The sequence below is a fragment of the Ambystoma mexicanum genome, chromosome 4q, assembly GCF_040938575.1.
Source record: "Ambystoma mexicanum isolate Mex_15411 chromosome 4q, UKY_AmexF1_1, whole genome shotgun sequence".
Taxonomy (NCBI): domain Eukaryota; kingdom Metazoa; phylum Chordata; class Amphibia; order Caudata; family Ambystomatidae; genus Ambystoma; species Ambystoma mexicanum.
The window spans coordinates 794682954-794697831 of NC_090928.1; the positions used below are offsets into that span (position 1 = coordinate 794682954).

The 14878-nt window shown below is 43.7% G+C and overlaps 1 protein-coding gene across 1 annotated transcript in view; it reads right to left on the minus strand.

Annotated features, from left to right (window-relative positions):
• The window catches only part of PLEK (pleckstrin), a 324415-nt gene that overhangs the window by 9228 nt on the left and 300309 nt on the right, over positions 1-14878 (minus strand). The gene's annotated exons all lie outside the window — the stretch shown is intronic.

Sequence of the window (14878 nt, forward strand, 5' to 3'; positions counted from 1 at the left end):
TCGTCATAAATGCTTAGTCAAAACCGCTGGCTGTAGAAGCCAGTAGAGTCTTCACATCGCCCAGAAATGAAGTCAAGAACAGTTTGCGATCTGTTCCACTAAACATCCTTGTCCACCATTCATCTCCACTCAAGAACAGATATTTTCCAATTATTGATGCTAGATGTATAGATCTTTGGTTACGAATGGCTTCACAGAATAGAACAAGATATTTTAGAGTTTCTTCATATTTTTTGCAAAACCTGCAACACCGATCCTTTTCACGATGTTGTGCCCATGTACTTAGTTTGTCTTTAGTTTTGAAGGCATTCAAACGAAACTGTAAAGCTAGTGATCTGCAGTATGGATTAGGAGAGATCTCTATGAATTTAGAGTATTCATTCAGGGCTCTAGCCTCGCATGGAACATCTTTCATTGAGTTTTGGTTGAGTCTTGATTCTGAAGTAGATAGCCAATCAAGATTCCATAGTTTTCACTTGACCAGATCGGGATTGCAGTGCAATGTTGAGATCTTGATTCCCATGTCATCCAAAATAGTCTCGCATTGTCAAGACCATAAGACAAGAATGCTTTTCACTTATTTATGTTCTAATTGTATTCACTGGAAAGTCCCTTGTTGGAGTTGCTGGGTCCTAAAGGGGAATGTCGAAGAGGAAGCGAAAATGTTTAGGGTGGAGTGTGTGAGAAATGGTTGGGAAGGGTGAGGGTGGCTGCCAGTGGGTTTAGTTAGGAGATACTCCCCAAAAGTAAATACACTCAAGTACTTATTTTATCTGGTGTTCAGAGCCTCTATAGTGGCGACGAGCGCCGTCTCATGGCCCGGTGAACGGAAGGAAAGCTGTTGCCTGAAAGAGGACACCCACGCTCCGGTCCGTGGTAACGACAAACCCAACAAAGGTAGGAAACACTGGTGCTGAACTAACGTTGTAGTTTTGCCCAGCAAGACATGCTGTGTGCTTAAGATGTAAAAAGAGAGGGCATTTTGCAAGACAATGCAAAGGCATAGGGAACATAGCCCGAATGAGAGCACAATCAAATCAAATGAAGAGTCAAAGGAGGAGGACAAAGTCACAGGGTGACTGTAATCTGTCCCTAATTACAGCACTGCACAACAGAAAAGGTCAATCTGAAATATTCAAATTTGGGAGAAGGGTGATACTCACGAAGTGGACAGTGGGTCGCCCTGGACCATCATTTCTCTAACAACATATCGAATAGTCCTTCATGGACAAACTGTCTCCACCAGATAAAAATCTGCTTGCATATGGTGAAGTGAAAATAGAATTTGTGCTGTAATAGAAAAATGCCAACAGACTATTCTGATGGATTGGTGAACGTTTTTATTAGCAATAGCAAAGCCACAGGACAGCAACAAACTAACAGCAGTATGAAACTCAGCGAAACAACCTCGAACTGCTCCAGGTGTGCCCTTTTATTCAACAGGGCACACATGCCTTTCAATGGAGAGGGAGGTGTAGAAATGACAAGTTCTCTTATGGAAGAAATGTGTCAAGTAGAGGGGCAGGGTCATGGGCCACATCACAAGTTTGGAGGTTTGGGAAAGAAGTGGAGGTCATTCTGTTATTTCAATTTTTCCGGCACTGCCAAAGTACAAGTGGAGAATCTTTTGGAGGTAAAGTGGAGGATCTACTTCCAGATGCTGGAGGTAGATCCTCCACTTCACCTCCAAAAATCAACAGAATTACCACTTGGTAATTCCAGTGTTGGTAATTCCACCAAAAATCACCAATGGAGTCCTATAGACTCCATTAAATGGGGATTTAAACCACCTACCACCACTTGTGATCCTGTGGTAAACCCATGGGACCAAGTGGTGGTAACAGTAATTTCGTTTGGTAATATTCCAGTGACTTTACCACCAGAATACCACCAAACTTGTACTGAGGCCCAGTGTCTCAGCATACGAGTCTAAGGCAAAGGCTGAATTCTTACATTCTGCACAATACAATCAGGAAGACATACAATGATACAATAATCCATGCAAGGTAATCAACCTCTAGAGTTCTTACATGGTTAGGGTAGGCATGCAGCTTTGCTATATGATAACTTTCGTGTGCTAAAGCCGTTTTTGCCTCGGAAAGCCACAACCTAAAACACGCTTACTAACACCAAAAGGGAAATACGGCAGAGGTGAGAGCTGTGGAGGCGATGAAGCTGTTGAGTTTAAGACATGCACATTAGAGCATAGGGCTGTCATGCGGTCTGCCAGTGTTAGGAATCCCAGCACCCCTGCTTCTCCCAGTACCCCTGCCTCTTTAGATACCCGTCCCTTCAGTTCTCCTATTGCTCACTCACCAGCACACACGCAGACAGGACGGCAGCAGCGGGATGGTAGTCATGGATCTTACAGATGGAGGAAAGCATACATAAATGGACACTTGCGATCGTTTTGATCGATGTTTCACTGGCAACTACCATGGTGCCTTACGACGGGCCGCCGTAACCCTTGGTGCAGCATTGTTCCGCGTCACGTGATGTGCAAGTGTTCGTCTAACAAGACGGTACACGTGACGGGGAAGCAATCTAAGAGACGCACCGACATGTGACACTGTGACGTGCATCACCTGATGGCCTGGCGCTATTATAAACAGCGAGTGCACGTTTACACGGTGCTTCACAGCTGTTTCCTTCAAGCACTTTTTGGCATTCATGAATTGTGTTCTTTCCTGGTAATGGACTTCGGATTGATTAACGTTTTTTCTTCGCCTTGCCCTTTGGATTGAGTTTGCCTATCAATACTCTGGTTCTGGACTCCTGTTCTGTACTTTGGCTCTTCTCTGGATTTCCCTTGGACTATTTAGATGCTTTTGGAATACTGACCTCGGAACGTTATCGGATTGATTATGGATTTCCCCCTTCAGTTCCATTGGACTTTTCCTACTCCACGCACAGGTGTTTCCATCCATCCAATGTGCCGACCTTGTACTCCATCATTTGCTGCTGCCATACATTCATCACAAGTGTACGAACCCTACCTCCCCCGACTGCAGGGTATGGTTTGACACCTCAGCCCTCAACTGCTTAGGTAAGCCTAGCAGGGATTTTCTGTGCAATATATTAAGTCTACCTCTCTTGAACCAAGTGTATTTAATCCTTGTTTGCCTTACAGCGGTCAGAGGGGTTTCCGGCGTTCCTGGTTCCCGCACATTCGGCACTCAACACCTGTGCTTTCAAGGATCGCACAGGGAGTCATTATTTTCCTTTTCTGTGCGTCACTTGGGGACAGAGGTTCCATAGTCTACACGACCATCAAGACATAACAAGGGCACACCTAACAGTGGCAATACGGTACTTGTTAAACACAGCTGTTTGCAATAGTAGCACAGAATTATAATGCAACCGGGGTGAGTTAATTTACATTTTCAAATCCCTGGTTTTCCCCCACAGTGGGAACATTTTTGAGACACTAGAACATCTAAGGACAAGATTTGTATCTACATTGCAAAGAAAGGAACATCCTTTCTAGCATGGGAAACACAGAGAATGCTTCACGTTCAAATAGAAGCTTGTACAGATCAGCCAATATCAGTGTCTGAAATGGCAGATAGTTGGATACAGCAATTTCCAGAAGTGTTCGGACAGCACAAAGAATGTTAACATGGGATTAAGTTTAAAGATGGATCAATGCCATTAGTACACAGGTACACAGTGTCTGGCAAGTGCTGCACAGTATGAGGGAAGGATTAAAAGAAGAATTGGGCAAAATGCTACACAAAGGAGTGATAAAGGAGATCCAGAGCTGGGTGGGCACCAGTGGTCGTGGTGTCCAAGAGCAATGCCAAACTCAGGGTGTGTGTTGACCTAAAGGATCTTAATAAGACATATGGGTGGACAGGCACCCATTACCTAATATTGCATACATCTTAGTGTAATTGATTTATCGTCAGTATATCACCAAGTAAAATTGTCAGAACAGTGCCAACACCTTACATCATTTATCACACCTCTTGGTGCCTTTACAGTTTGTTGTATGGCATTTGGGTTAGCTTCTGCAACTGCTGAATTCAAATCATTACGCATAAATATTAGCAGACATACTTAAAACAGTAGCACTCCAGGCTGACATTTTAGTATATGGGGACACAATAGATGAGCATGATACCATACTCAGGGGGTTGTTAAGTAGGTTGAAAAGAGCAGGGCTCAGCATCCAGCAGAGCAAGTGAAAATTGAGAGTCTCTGGTTTATACGTTTTAGGTCGTAGGTTGACAGTGTGTGGGGTATGACCCAAAGTGGATCTAGTGAATACTATTATAATGGCTCCAGCACCCACAGTCAATGAACAATCAAGATCTGTTTAGGGCTGGGGAATTCTACCATACATTTTTACAAGATTTTGCTATCAAGACCAGACCGTTTAGGGAATTACTTAGGAAAGGGGCACAATTTGAGTGGTCATCAAGTGGAGATGCACATTTGAGTGGCCATCGAGTTTTGAGAAGGATTTTGAGGGCATTAAGGAAGACATGGCCAATGCTCCTACATTGGTTAATTTCAGTGTGGGGTGGTGCCTATAATCATGGTAGATACAAGTCGGTTAGGTTTGGGAGCGACATAAACACAGAGTGCAGAAAATAAAGAAGAGTGCATTGTGGCATTTGCTTCTCATCCTTTAAAGGGGTCAGAAGTTAATTATACAGTCATTGAGAGACCATGGCAGATTATTGGCCAGTTCATTATTTCACATTCTATTTGTAGGGTATTGAATTCTCAGTGAAATCAGACCATAAACCGCTTAAGAATGTGTTTTTGTGTAATGGGTGGAAAGAAAGCTTCTCCATGCCTAACTAGGTGGCTGTTAGGAATGTGAACATTTGACTTATAGTGGTGCATTTACCTGGCATCGAAAATGCAGCAGCAGACTGTTTGTCCAGGCTAACCAATCTTGAGGCAGAGGAAGGAAATGAAGCAATGGAGAATGGGGTAGCAAAATGGGGTTCCCAGTGGTCTCAGAGGAATTATAGAAACAGACAGAAGAAGAGGATGAGGTCTTGAAATGCCGTAAAGTATGGAGCATTGGTGTGCGGTCAGAAGGGCAACACTTAATGGAGAGTGGGGAGCCTGGTATGAGGTTATGGATGAACTGGGTATAATTGATGATAGCCTAAGGAGAAGTAGCAAAGTGATACCCCCAGTTGCATTAAGAAAATCAATTTTCCAATTAGCCCACGAAAGGCATCTAGGTTTCAACATTACAAATAGGAGACATAGACAATCATTCTGGTGGCCTGGAATGGATGCCATGGCAGATCGTGTAGTGAGGAATTGTTTAGAATGTGCGTCTAGCGACAAAACCAAAAGTCAGCAAGAAAACTCTACTGCTAGCGAATCCAGTTTAAAAGGAGCCTTGGACAAACGTGTCAGTGCATGTGCAAGGACCTGTACAGGGTTTAGGGAATGGTATTACATCTGTATGCGCTCTGGTGGATTATCATACCAAGTGGTTGGAGTGGCACACAGTGAGAGAAGCATCAAAAAACGAGATCATAATGTTTCTGGAGGATTGTGTTCTTTAGAGAGAGATTTCCACAGGAGATTGTGACATACATTGGTGTGCATTTCACATCAGACACCATGAGGTTCTTGAATTCTGCGCTATGAAGCATACCAGGAGAGGCCTAATCACCCCTGTGCCAATGGATTGGTGGAAATGGCAAACCCCCTTATTAAGGAGGGATACAACTGGCCCTTAAAGAGAGTATAGCATGGAGGGCGTAATCAGTTAAATGTCCTGGGTAACATGCACCACACCACATTCAGTAACAGGTATGCCACCATTCTTGTCTTTGAAAGGGAGGGAGCCAGGCATCTCACTATGTCCAAGTTGGGTTTAGCAAAATCCACAGTGGTTGACCATGACAGCAATAGACAAAGCACACTGAGTACACATTGAGCAATTTGATGAATGACAAAGTCAAAAAGCAACAATGGGATGCAGGGAAAACCCACACATAAATGCCAAGGAGATATGTTTCTTAGGCCAAAGAAGATAGCTGCAGTGAAAGAAGGAGTAGTGATCATGGATTGCATGGAGTAGCAAGGGCCAGCATATGCCAGTAAAGATATGAAGCATGTATCATTTCAAAAACACAAAATAAATACTCTCACTGTTTTGTTAGCAGGAACCATGCCTGTGGAGCAGGTTCTCTACTATGAGCTAATGCCAACAGCCCTGAGGGCACCTATATTCATGAATACAGTACGGGAGCTGCAGGTAGGTTCACTGGTAAGTCCCCCTATTTGTAATAAATCAAGTAACAGTACATGTTAGAGGATGCCACAAAGGTAACTCTCTCCAAGGGTCACGGGTGAAACAACAGGAGTAGGGACATTGTCTATACAGGAAAATTCCACATATGATCCCGTACAATCTGATATCACTCTGACAGGCATTCAAAGACACACACACACACACATATCCGAAAGGGAAGCTAAATACTACAACACGCATTGTGTATTCCATGTACTGATCTTGTGGCAAGAGAAACCGGCAGCCCTCTACAACACATGCAATTTCTATTACAGAGGAAATCAGTGCACATCTGGGAATTCCTTAACTTCACGTTTTCATCATCCTCCTTAGGGCCATAGTCATGGACATACAGTCATGGTGACAGCATTCCATACTGCTAAAGGTCAGAGCTTATTGTGAGGAGTCGGACATGAGAGACGGACACATAGATGGAGTTTCCTCACAATTCGACATTTAATGAAATAATAAAAGGTGAGATAAACGCCTATTTTTCCCGAGCCTAACAAAACCAAGACTAAAGGAAAATGACATATTGTCCACAAAACATCTGTCACATGCACTATTACATACAACAAAATCCTACAGTAACCATTTGGCAGTTTCAAGTTTGTAACATAACATATATTCAAATACAAGGGAAACAGAAACTCTCATGATCATGGTTGGATCCAAAGTTTGTTTCAAAGCTATGTTCTTTTGACAAGTTCCACTCCAGGTGGAATACACAGTTTGTTATCTCCAATATCCTTCTCTTGGAAAAGTAACTTTCCACTTCAAAAAGGTTTCTCTTTTTTAAACAATTGTTAAAGCTTCCACTTGGTGGCCCAACAAGTATTTTCCTTCATACATCAATTTGAAAAGTTAATGACAAAAAGATTCTCTTTTCAGGAAACAATCTATTTTCATAACATATGTTTCTTCACAATTAACACCTTGGTCAGAATAGATCATTCAGAAGTTCTACTTCAGTCAGGATGGTTACACAACAGTTCATCAAACATAGAAGTGGAATTGACAATTATTTTCCACCACAATCAGTTACAACTTTCCACCACATTTAAAGCACTTCAACTTCTCTTCTTCCTGGTTCACTCGCCTGCCAGGACCAACCACTATTTGTCCCTTTCCTGGTATACACGCCTGCCGGGATAAAACTCTGACTTCTACTACTACTATTCATACTCCGTGTTAAGGTTTGCTCACAACTTTCCACACTTGATTTTCAACAGGATAATCTAAACCAACAACAACTTCTGGGATAAGCCCTTGGGCTTGTAACACTATTGGCTTATAAAGTCTCTCTCACCCATGCTGCACAGATGGATAATTCTTCTTACATACCTACAATTCTCTCCCCTGTGATCATTTCTACAAGGAGGGCTTTTCTCCTGCTGTCTCTTATTTCTTTCCACACAATGTGAGAAACCTGAAGGCGTCTCTCCCGCTAGTCCGTAGGGATCTGTTATCCAGGTGGCCAGGACACGGCCATCAGTTTGGATCCAATTCTTGTGGGAGTGGAAGTGGGACAGCGGAAGGTGAGACGTGGTATCCTCAGCCTACCAGGAGGATACTAGGAACTCAATGCCCCCCCTTTCCCGACATAACACTTTCTCACAGACACCTCACTGTGAGCGAAAAAAAAATGTACTAACACCAGAGCTGTGTACCTGACATGTCACAATACAATGGTCATGCAACATCAGGCAATTACTGATAATTACACACACACCTGATTTCCATCACACTTCTCCACACGGATAAAAGGCGGAACACGAAAGCACACTCGGAGCAAAGCAAAGCACACAAGGAAACAGTGGTTCCATGATGGTAGTTTAATACGAGGAGAAAGACTGCGAGACCAGAGAGGGTTGCAAGGAGGCAAGTGCCCTTGACCTTTTTAGACTGTTACTTTTGCGGACCTTGGAAAGTAAGACTGGGAACTAAAGCTGAACAAACCTGCATTGTGTGTCAGAGGTACCCGGGGCTCTCCCGCGTCGATAACCAAGGTGGGGAGGAGCGGCTGCTGCCGTGGTACTGTCCTTGGCTCCTACAACAAAGAAGCACCAGTAAAGACAGCACAACCAGTGAGTTGGAGAGACTGATATCAAACCAGCCTGTGTTAGAACAAAGGTTGCAAGCGGCAACATTGTATGAAGGTATGAAGAAATCTAAAGAGAATAGCATGTGAAACATATGTGATGAACGACGTGAATATAATTGAAAACCAGAGGAGTGATTGAACTTTGGGGAGGGCAAATAAGATACCATAGACAGAGTGCTCCGGCGCCACATGGGTGCTCAGTCGAAGGTCTCTGTCAGGTATCCAACTAATTGACAACTATTGAAAGGGAACATTTGAGTTTGAAGTGGTCCTGCAACGGGCCAAGTTAAATCCTGTGCACATTCGAATGTCTTCGATAGTTGAATGCATGATACAATTGGTCCGAGCCCGGGCTGAGGGAGACTAATTGTGAAGGACAAAGAATCTGAGGCGTGAGTCATCCGACAAAGAGTATTCTCTGAACATTATAAAAAAAGGGGATCTCAGCCTGGAAGAGGGGGGTCCACAATACTGACTGTGAAAGGGATCTGAGCCCGGCTGAGGGAGATCCAAGGTGACACACCCGAATTGAACACTCAAAAGAGAAAAGAAACTTTGCGTTTATTTTGTTCTTGTACATCAGGCCCTCTGAGTCAAGAGACTTTAGAAAAGCAAAGAGACTTGCATCACAGAAATTTCTGATGCTGGTAATGGAACTGTGTCCTTGTGCCAAAGAAGCCAGAGTGTGTGTTTTGCTCGAGTGAACTGCTATTTCCCATGCTAAAAACGTGGTGAAGGGAGGGCAACGGCCTGAGCATCCTGACATATTATTTTGTGAACACTTCTTTCTTTTTCATGAACACTACACCTCACTATGTATGTTTTAGGTTAAGATATGCGTTCATCACACCCTTGTTGAAGTTCAATAAGCATCACTTGTGTCTGTCTTATTGTTGATACCATGCCTTCCTTACATCAACCTTTTGGCTGTTGACAATGTGATTCACAATGTGATAACACAATTGTTACATTCAATCTGCCTTGATATCTCTTGGCTTTGGAAATGCAGGTAACACTGTTCTCTTATTGGGTCTCTCCTTTCAGGCAAGTTACATTCACTTTGTTTAACAATTGCCACCTTTCGGGTTTGGGAAATGAGGGATACAATATCCTTCTGTGCTTCCTCTCCCTTTACAGAATTTACATTGAATCTGTTTCTTTTAAATGTTTGGTATTCAAAACTTGCTTTCTTTTCAAGCGGTCTATGTTTGAGTGCCCTGGGGCTACCTAGTTTAGGGCAACTCACCAGTTTCTCTTGGCATCTCCTCTGAACCCACTTGTTATACTTTGCTGCTCATTGGGTTTTCCCTCGCGGTACACAGCTACCGTCAGCCTCTTGCTACATGGCTGTCTCTGACTGGAACTCACACGGCTCCACAAACTCTCTGTTGAAGTCTTTACACCAGAGTTTGTAGTCAGACACAGAAATCGAGTATCTCTTTCAGGACAGCTGGTCTCACCACCACCTCCCGCTGCACGCCCTCTGCATCTCCAGGGCAATACGACCTACAACATACTCTCTATATGGCATCCCGCTATCGACAAAGCAGCGGCGCCAACATCTACTTTCTCCTGATGCTTCTGAGGCTCCCGCTACTCCTGCTGCCACAGCGTTTCACTGACATGCTCCTGACAGGCGTTTAAATATTGAAAGCTCCCACTCAGGTGTGGGTCATTAGAACAACTAGACTGCTCACTATGGTCTAGTAACTCAGTGCCCCTCTTCCTCATCTCAGTACTAAAAGCAGTAGGGGACTTGAAGTCCATAATGGTCTTAGTTTCTTTAATGTCACTTTTTATTCCACTTTGTTGAGGGGTTGTATGTGATATGTATTTAAAGGAAAAAGTGAATGGATTTATAGGTTATTTTTTAGGTTTATTACTGGAATAATTGGGAAGATCAGTACCTTTAAAAAGTATTAACCTTAACTCTTTTATTCTGATATATATATATCATCTTCATATTTACACGGAAGGTTTTTACACGTAGTACCTTGGGCAAGTCTGGGAGGGAAGATCCTACGGTGACAATATGCCATTAAATATTCATGCATTAATAAACCTCAGAAGAGGATGAACACTGCTTCTCTTCTGACGGAGTTTTCCCCATCCCCTTGACAGTTTTCTCCTTCCATGTGATCCTCCTACCTGAAACAACCCCCAGGGTTAAGATCTGGTAGTGTCTGCCTTCCCCTGGCCAAATGGGAGGAGGTCCTAGACTGGGATTCTGGGATGACTCCATGGGATTCATCACATCTTCTATAAAAATTAGACATCCCAAGGAGAGCCGCTGTTAAATACTGTTAACAATCTACATTCAATGCCTTTTAGATGATGGAGCCTGGCCTGTTCTGAAACTTTATCGATGCAATGCTGTCTACTGCTAGTTATTGCCTCTCCCCACTCTAACCAAAGCTGCACTATTGGTAAATCCTTTGAATGCATGTGCAACCACCTGTTGAGAGATGACATTGAATAAACTGGTCATTTGTGATCACTTTTGATGCATTGTCACACTTTACCACCTACAAAACCCTATCCCTGCTAAATTCCAGACAGGTTACCATGTCCTGAAAGGCACTTATCCGCTAGAGGATCTAGGCCCCAACTAAAGCAAACCTATTGTTAGCACCATGTGGTGGAGGCCATGTCTAGTTTTTAAGATGTTTCAAGGATTTGTATGTACTGAGGGCCATCCCTCTCTATCCCTTCTCTGTTGAGATACCTGCCCCAGCCCAGTCTTCTGTAGCCCTGAATTACTTGTATGGATCGGTAACCTCTACTATCCCTAGTGTCTGTTCTACCATTTGTTCCTAAAGGTTTGGCTGTCTGAACTCCCGCTAAGACTTCCTAACTTTACCTGACCTATTTTATTTTATTGTTTAAAGCGTGGACCTAGTTTGAGAGCAGTGGAGCGCTGTACAGAGTGTGGCTAGCCCGCATTTGGGCTAGCATCTTTTAACAGTAGCGCAGTACTGTGAGGTCTGTGCATCGATATGTGCGTCCATTGGATTTAGTTCTTGGTCAGGTGTTGTTGAAAGAGCCAAGAAACTAACCTATCCATAGGATCAGACAACTTCGAAACTTTTTCAGAAGGATCGAAACTTGTTTTTTTTACTCAGAAAACCTACCAATGGGTTAGTTTCTAAGGGGTTTGAGAATGTGACTTCCAGATGATCTGAAAGAAGTATGAGCAGACGGTCATACTCAGGTGTCTCTTTCCCTTTTCTATGCTCACCCCGCCTCTGTCTCCTTCCACCCTCCTTCTATTCCTCTTTCACTTCAATCCTCCTAGCACTCACCTCCACCCTTTGATGTCACGCCTATTCACGCTACTCTTTCTCTGACGACTTCCACTACTCTCCACCGACTACCATTAATTTCCTCCCATACCACTACTCTTCTCCTGCTACCACTACTCTCTTCCTACTACCAGTACTCTTATCACTGCACCAACTCTTTCTACATCATTCTCCTTACACTCACACAACCGCTACACAGTCACTCCCTACAATATTCTACACTCACTTCAATCGTTTCCCAGACACGCCCATTTATACCACAGAACTGTTATTTCCTGTTTACCAGTAATTCTCTAACCACCACTGCGACAAACCTCTGGTCCCTCCTTCCACCTCTTGGTCTTCCGGGGCTTCTCCTACTCCTCTGCTGACAACACCCTAACAACCTATAGCTCTCAGTTCTTGTTTCCTCCCTAAATCCCCCTCCCTTTCGATTTGCCAGTGGTCATCCACCGCCTGAAGAGACTGATCACTCTGTCTGGGGCTTAGTGCATAGGTGGGTTTGGTCTGTCCATCAGAATCTGGGAGACCAGTTAAACTGACCCATGCGCAAAGGGAATTTGTGGCCCAGCATCTGTCATCACTCAGTGGCACTGGACAGGTAAGCAGGATATGGACATTTCCCTGGCCTATCCTAACCCATGTACAGAGCCACCACCCTGCCACAACTACATAATACCCAATTACAAACCATTCACTAATCACATACTACTCTGAACCTCAAAAAAACTTCACCTTATATGCCCCATCTCACCTTTCCTTTCTCATTTCCCCTCTCCCATCCCCTTTTCTCATCCTCGTCTACCCTTACCAATCCCTCTTTTCTTTTCTCTCCTCTCATTGTCATTTCCCCTACCCCCTTTAGTTCACCCTCTCCCTGCTTCTCATAAATTAAATATTTCATCTGATACCTACATCTCCCAGCAGACCAACAACTCCCAAATGTCCTGAATGTTTACATCCCAGTACATGGCTATATCCCAAAGGCACCTTTTTTTTATCAGGGTGTCTTCACTGCACAGTCTTCACTGGCACATATTCATTACCCAGAACAACCCAGCACTCTGCACACCCAGGGGGACTTGTCACCATACTGACATAAGTAAGCCCCCAAAAACAAAGTGAAGTGGATTGCATATTATCCACCTGAGAAAGAAATGTAAATTAATTTGAACCAATGTCCAGCACCTATCACACTAATTCACCATAGATGTCCACATGTCCCACCCCACTCCCCATGATAAACTGCTACTTCTTTAGGAGTTATCTAGTGACATGTATTCTATCTGCAGTTACTTTACACCCCAGTTAAACCTCACATATATCCTGTTGTGTGCCACAGTTTTGGGGATTCTGGGCTGACTCTCTTGAATATGTGCAGTCAACTTACAGCCAACAAGGCCTTTTGGACATCCCCCAGGCTTTTATTTCTGCTTCAATTTTAAAACATCCCATAGAACACAATTTTTATTTAGTCGTGTATCAGCTCTTTAAGTCCAGTAGCATAATGTGATCTTCACAACTATATCACAGAGCAACACAACTCAATACCAGAGTCTCGTTCAGTCCACGAGGAGCTTCTGCAATGATAACATTTATTAAAAAACACTTGCATTTTTGTAATTTATTTTCAAAGCCACCTCCAAAGTTTGCATATTATGAGCTAAAATACTGCCAATGTAGTTGTAAGGGGTTGCCAGATCGTGCACTAGTAGTGGTGACACTTCCTCAAGGCTACAAATTCAGAAGTCCCTGCTCAAGCAAGTGTAGAGAGGTGGAGTATATGAGCCCCCACTCCTCCGTTTCAGTGTGACGGACATGAACGGTGCATATCATTACTGGTGACTACCCCCTCCTCAGCTTTATGCCGCCATGGTGACAGACTCAACTCACTGAAGCAGCCCTACAAACCATAACCAGATGACATCACCAAAGCAATGAACTTGCAGGAGATGGGGCAGCTAAATGAGTTGTAATTATAATGAGGTGAGTGATGTCATGGCTGAACACTCACACACATATAAGCGTTAGACATGAAGCACACATGCAACCCTGTACAAAACTACACTCACACTAGGTCAAACTGCTCTTAGACATGAACAACACAATTGCCATCACAAGAATACATATAACTGCTTACTTGACGCTGAACCCAACTAACATGAGTGGCCATGTAAACCAAGATGCAAGACACAGCTATGTTAGGTAAATGGGAGACATCGAGAAGTCATAACACTGCAGGGAGAGAGACCCCGTCTTGCTGAACCAGCAAAGGAGCAAAGCCTGAACAGCCACATAACAATGTGCACAGTCTTGCCAAGGTTAAGCATTGCAAGGCAGGTTTGAATCGGCATTGGAAAAGCATGGATAACAAACAAGTTCCAAATGGGGAACATGACCCTATCAGGAAAATAAGGAAATAAATGTGGCGGAAATGACAAGTTCTCATCAGCTCACACCTTACAGCGAGGAGAAAATAGCCTGAATAAGTCTCCAGAGGCCAAGGGAGGTTATAACATCCATAGTAAAACCAGCTAAAATCCTGACAAATTACTGAGCAGGATAATCTGAAATGTGGTCCCTACAAACGTGACTTGTAGGTGGCAGAGAATGCCTATTCAGAGACGTTCGTTCCCATCCATTCCAGTGAGACAAAAGATACAATATGGTATGAAGTTGAAAGCTTGAATATATCCTTGCTTTCAGCCAGAGGAGTCAGAGAGTGGTAACTTTACTGGGGCAGGCAGCACCCTGGAGCCCTTCTCACCACCCCCTATTGTGCTCATGTGATGGTAGCCTTCCAAGGCATCAAAGCTGCGAAAGCCCACACTGTCCAATCCCTACCTATATTTAATGCTTGCTCACACTTTGTTGCAGCAGCCACTCACAACACACTAGCATGACATAATTTCACTTGCAACATTCTGGAGGCAGTCATAGGTGGAGCTACCAATTAATGGATTTGTTTATTTTATTTATTGGGTTTTTATGATGCGCCCATACACAATGTGTTTCAAGGCGCAACAAGACAAGAGGGAGAACAGGGCTGACAAAATCAAAAACGCCATGCCTTGTGACATTCAGATTGTGCAAGTGCAGTAAGCAGAAGTGTAGGGGAGGGGGCAGGGCCGGAGGGTTGGGCGAGTGCCAGGGGAGGCCAAGTGGACAGAGCCTTGGGAGAAGAGACTTCAGGCGCAGAAG